The sequence below is a fragment of the Rhododendron vialii genome, chromosome 4a (assembly GCF_030253575.1).
Source record: "Rhododendron vialii isolate Sample 1 chromosome 4a, ASM3025357v1".
NCBI classification, from domain to species: Eukaryota; Viridiplantae; Streptophyta; class Magnoliopsida; order Ericales; family Ericaceae; genus Rhododendron; species Rhododendron vialii.
The window spans coordinates 28,200,052-28,205,728 of NC_080560.1; the positions used below are offsets into that span (position 1 = coordinate 28,200,052).

The 5,677-nt window shown below is 38.3% G+C and overlaps 1 long non-coding RNA gene across 2 annotated transcripts; it reads left to right on the top strand.

Annotated features, from left to right (window-relative positions):
• The first annotated feature begins 524 nt into the window (after nt 1-524).
• Nucleotides 525-5,262, top strand: LOC131322311 (uncharacterized). Of its 2 annotated transcripts, none has more exons than XR_009198809.1 (6): nt 525-1,003; nt 1,265-1,318; nt 1,510-1,745; nt 2,638-4,012; nt 4,433-4,489; nt 4,716-5,262. It is a non-coding gene; the product is annotated as an uncharacterized LOC131322311 (long non-coding RNA). The 2 variants fall into 2 exon arrangements; XR_009198808.1 differs by having other exon boundaries at nt 526-1,003; nt 1,524-1,745.
• Nucleotides 5,263-5,677: the final 415 nt, after the last annotated feature.

Here is a 5,677-nt window from a genome sequence, read left to right on the forward strand (position 1 = left end):
TCGTTTCTTTTCTTTCAAACTCAAGTTGGTAGACCTACTTGAGTTTGACTTGGCTTGGCTTGGCGTGGCGTGGCGTGGCATGGCGGCTCCTAGTTTCTTTTTGCTTGGATGTTCCTAGTTTCTCTTGGCTTTTCAAACTCAAGTTGGTAGACCTACTTGAGTTTGAGGGGGATGTTAGAATAAATGTATATACAAAATAATATCGCGATCAAATCATGATCTTGAGATTGTGATTTGATTGTAATTAGGATGATTTTATTCCATAGTTAATCAGTATGATTTTCTTCCCATAGTTAGGCTCTCTCCTCTTGTACAAATAGAGGCCTCATTGTATGGTTTCAAAAATCGAATTCAATATTTCTTCTCTCATATTTCACATTAATGATACTATTCCACCCATGAAAATTTAATGTTTGACAACTCTTCCACCCTAAAACGTCCTAGATTGTGATGTTTGACAAAGTGGCCAACTGGGAAAATCAGTGTGTGTTTTACTATGGTCCTTTATCTATTTCCTCCTCCTCTATAAGAAGAGGGAGTTTCGGCCAATTTTTCGCTAGCCACAATTTGCTCAATTTGGACCAATTTGCCCCTCAATTGAAAGGCATGCAATGTTAATCAATTGGGTTATTTTTGTGATTCTGCGTTTCCTTTGTCTGGCGTACGTGGCTTTACCGTGGTGTACGTGGCTTTATTGTGGTGTTACCAGGACCAGGAGAATTGAGAGAGAAATCCCCTTCTCTCTCTCCCACCGAATTACACGCCATTGCTCTCTCTCTCTCTCTCTCTCTCTCTGGAATGAAATCCTCAACGCCAGTGCTCCTTGAATCAAAGCCAGCAGAGTTTCAGGCGGTGTTGGAGGTAGCCGACGAAAATCTGGTCAGACGTAGTGTTGCTGGTACAGACTCTTTCGAATCGTCGGCCGAGCCATTTGTCATTATCGTCTTTCACTCCTCCAACCGGTGGCAACTTCACTTTGGTTCTAAAATAATTCCCTAAGCTGGTAAATCATTGTTATTTCCCAATAATTAGGGCTTTTTGTTGAGTTTTTGATTGGATCTCTGAATCTGATTCTTTTGTTTTCAATCGATTATTGATCAATTGAGTGGTCGAAGTCATTATTTCAGACTTGCATTGGCACTTTATATGCATGCTAACATTCTTCTGCTTATGGCCTTTGAATCATGATATGTTCATCAGTAGGCATGTTTGTCATGTTAAGCACATCTCTCCAGTGTAACCGATTTCTGCCAAATTTCTGCAGGCTCCTGTACTTTTTCAGGGAAGGGGTCATTCATTGAATCCTACCAATAGCTTGGTAAACTCTCCTTCGTATCCGACTTAGTGCATGTTGACTCTACATTGAAAGAAATTAAAATTGTTCAAAGCTTAATTGATTAGTGGTGAAATAAAAATGTATATTTTTAGATTTAACTGCTTTCTTTTGGGTGTTATTTTGCGGTTGTGGTTCGATTTTTGATTATTTTCAATTCTTGGTTGTTTTAATAGGTCTGCAATTACAGAGGTAGGAAGGACGAAAGGGAGAAAATATCCCTGCCAGAAATGGGAAGCGATGGGATGATGGGTACAGTTTTGGAATTTTACTCGAAGGTCCAGATTCACGTCATACGTCTCTCCTCACGTAGAGAAGGTTTCTTTATTATAGGACCAAAGGTGCGACCAATTTCAGAGTTCTTGGCTTTTTGTAGATCGTTATGTTGTGATCGGCGGCCATCGATAGCCAGGTGATCCACTCAAATAAATTGGGGCTTCTCAAGTTTAAAGTTTATTTTTTGTGAAGGCGCTATTTTAATTTTGGTGTTTGTGGTTTTTAGTAGCTTCTGCATGTCTTCGCTTGGTTTCTCTTTTTGATATGTGTTTATGGTGTTTGAGTTCTTTCTTTGTAGTATTTTTGTTCTGGTATTAGGTTAAACTGATATTCCTTCTAAAAAAAGTGCAATTTCAAGCAGATCAACGAAAATTAGAGTTAGGTTTCTCAATTCTCATCAGTTTACTACTTTCCCACTTCCTAACTCTACTACATAACCGATGGTGGATTATTGGGCAATAGAGTTCTCTAGCCTTTCATTTCCTTCAAGTACTACTTGGTTTTTAGGAGGCCTGATAAATATGAGGTTCAGCCGGCTGATAAGTATGCAATTCAACAAAGGTCTACCTGCGGGCCATTAGGCGGGAACAAAAATTATGAATTTCAATGTGCTAAGCAAATTTAGAACATCTCCCTCCCTCTCAAACCTCTTCTTTGCAAGGCGTCTCAACCCAGTGCAATTACAGGAGAGAGTACTTGTTATAGTGGGTGTTTTCCTCTTTTGCGAAATTGTTAGTGGTTTTTGCTCTTCATTTGTTTGAATCACCTATTTGGGTAATTCTCACTTCACCTTAGCTACCATGGAGACACTTCGCTTAGTTGACTTATATGGGAAACAAAGTAATAATAGTCACTACAACCAGCCGCTACCCGACAAACAAACTCAACGATCGCCTGCTAGAATAGACTATTCTTTTTGGTTATTTATTTGCAGTTCGTTTGGTTTAATTTGTTGACATATCGACTACTATAATAGTTTGGTTACAAATTTGAGATATCTCTAAGCAAGAATATTTTTTTGTTTACAGCTCATCCCTTTTCATTAAGCCATGCTGAGTTCATCCCTTCAAGGCTCTATCGGTGTTTAGTCCTCTTCGCATCTTCAGCCAGGTTATTCCAGACAACTTTCTTTATCTTTTTTGTTTTTTGGTTTAAAATTTTCATATTTATGGGAAAGTGTTATGGTAGAATCTTTGAAATGGATTATTGAGAAAAATCAACATTTGGTAGATTGAAATCTGACTCCCCCAACTATCAAACAACAAATGTGACCTGGGTAAAACTATAATGAATTTATGGGATAATCTTCTAAAGAATTGGTAATTCCATTCTGAATGTGTACTAATGGAAATGCCCCTTGCATGCCTAAAATGCAACACACATGTTGAAATTTCAAAATTCTTTTGCTTTTATTTAGAGGTCTGAATGTCATATTAGGGCTTTCAAATGACAAAAAACACTCTGACTATGGTGCTTCCAGAGTCTTGTGATCTTGGTTAATAATTATTAAATAAGATCCAACTTCGCACTAGGAGTGTGTGGCTTAATTTGATTAGTTTGTAATCGTCTAAATGTTTTGGGTTGTTTGGTTAAAAACCTTTTTGAAGGATGGGTGATGCTAATCTTTCTGATTACAATTGGCAAAAGGCTTCGTTGCTAGGCTGATCGGTCAGTATCTTAGCTTGATAGGTATATGGGAGGTGTATGCAATTGAAACAAAGCATTGAATAGGGCCTTTTTTTTGTTCCTGTGATTTTTGAAGTTTTAGGCGGAGGGGTTTCTAATTAGAATCTTACTACGAGGCAAAATGAAAGGCTTGTGGGGCTGTTCTTCCATGTCCTTGCAACGCTATACATCAAGAATGGGCGCAAGGGTGAAATTACCAATATTCTAAATAGCAAGGCTTCTATGATTGACATTGTGAACTCACTTACTCACTTAATTACTTTAGGATTCGTGACTGACTTAGTCTATGTAAATTGTGTTCTGAGTTTATTTAACTCAGTGTTGTTTCTGTCTGCCCTTGGTCGAAGCTGAAACATTAGGACCTCCGAAGACCAGTCTGGGGACCTTTGAAGACTGGTCCATGCATATCTTTATTTTTAGTTTGAATTTGGAGCCCATGGCTCACCTCATCGATTCATTTTAGCTCTTAAAACCAACATTCTACCAAGTTCAATTTAGTATTCTTCTGCTTGGTGGTACCTATACTATCTTAGCAAAATTCTATTGTCAAAGTTTGGTCGGCACTTTGATGTAAATCCCAAGGGCTGGAGATTATTTGCAGATTTATTGGAAAATGCTACATTTAGAATGGAGATTTTAACTCCAGCATTTCCCCATCTCTTTGTTCCAATTGGTGCTGCTGCTGGAGCTGGATGTTCAGCCGCTGCACTAATCCAAGTGAGTAAGAAAATTTTAATCCTATTGGTCAATTGTGGTACAAGAATCATGTCGTTTTGTTTTCGTCTCATCTTCTAATGCCTGTAAGTACCATCACTAGGAAACAAAAAATGAAAAAAGGTCATTTAGAAGACTTTTCATAAAGTGGCTTATTTTATTGTTTCTCTTGTCATGCATGCCCTACACAAATGTTGGGTTTTGTTACGTACTTTGACTCTCTTCTTGCATGTATGAATTCCTTGAGTTTTTTGTGATGGAATGTTCCTCTTGACTTAGCAGCTATGTATTGTTGAAATTTCATGCATATATGCCTATATGCACGTCAGTGTTTTAGTATGTTGGATAGAGGGGGTGTTAGGTTGGCCATCAATTTTTATCAAGTACTCTACATTGTGTGGGATCTAACTCTTCTGTCAACAGGCAGCTACTAGGAGTTTTTTCTTTGCGGGCTTTGCAGCTCAGAGGAATTTTGCGGAGGTAATATTAGTTTCCACTTGGTACTTATAACATGGATTACATATATTACAAAGTATCAATGTTGCAAAAGCTTGAAAGCCTCTTATCCCGATAGACATCATGTATTTCATTTTGATGGTCAGGAAGTATGTCCCTTGCTACTGCTTACTTTGTCAATAATGCTTCTGTGTATCTCCTTATCAAATCACCATGCGTTTATCTTCTGAAAAGAGACTGTAATTGGCAGGTAATTGCAAAAGGTGAAGCTCAGGGAATGGTGAGCAAATTCATTGGTATCGGGCTCGGTATAGCATTAGCTAACTGCATTCAGGGATCTACACCTCTTGCTCTTGCTTCTTTTGGTGTGGTAACTTGGATACACATGTTCAGAAGCAGAAAACCGTTCAGAAGAACTTCTCGCTCTACCTCCAGATAAGAAGAGCAAAAAAGGAGGGCACAAACCAAGCAGCTCAACCTCCACCCTAGCAATCAACACCCCAGCAAACAGCAGCCCAACAAAACACACTCCAGCAGCTGAAGAAACTTCCAACAGCCCCAACAAGAACAAATAGTCAGCTTCCATAATCTCCTAAACGCCACCAAAGATAGGAACATATCTAAACCATGACTTCTTCATGTAACTTCTCTATGATAAAACTCTTGGTCAAACTAATGCATGTAACTTTTGCTCTGATCAAGTACATGCATAATATTAGGAAGAACCAGAAAAAGATCTCCACAACGGGCATGACGGACGTGCTTGGCACGTCACCATGCATCTAGTTTAATGAGAAGTAAATGTTTCCTTTTGTGCTACAGCCCAACTAATTTTTAAAGCTCAAGCAAGCTGCAAAATATTCAAATAGGACGATGGGGCAGAAATGTTATGTTTTTTATGTGGTCCAGAAAAGGTGGCCAAGGGTATTCCTGTAATTTAACCATTATTCGATTTTTGAGGGTTAGGATTGTCCATGGGTCTATTTAGGATATTGGCTAGACATGGGCTGGATTTTTAGGCGTATCTTTTGGGTTTTAATCAAGTCAAATGTCTATTTAATTTATAGTCAAAGTCTTTATAGTCCATTAGTTAATCAAAGAGTCTTTTGGTTTTTCCATATTATTAATGCAGTAAAAAAGTATATGTTCAACGTGTCTTGGGAAGTCTGATCGTGTGATGCAATCTCATTCTTTGGTGTGATGCTAAAGAGG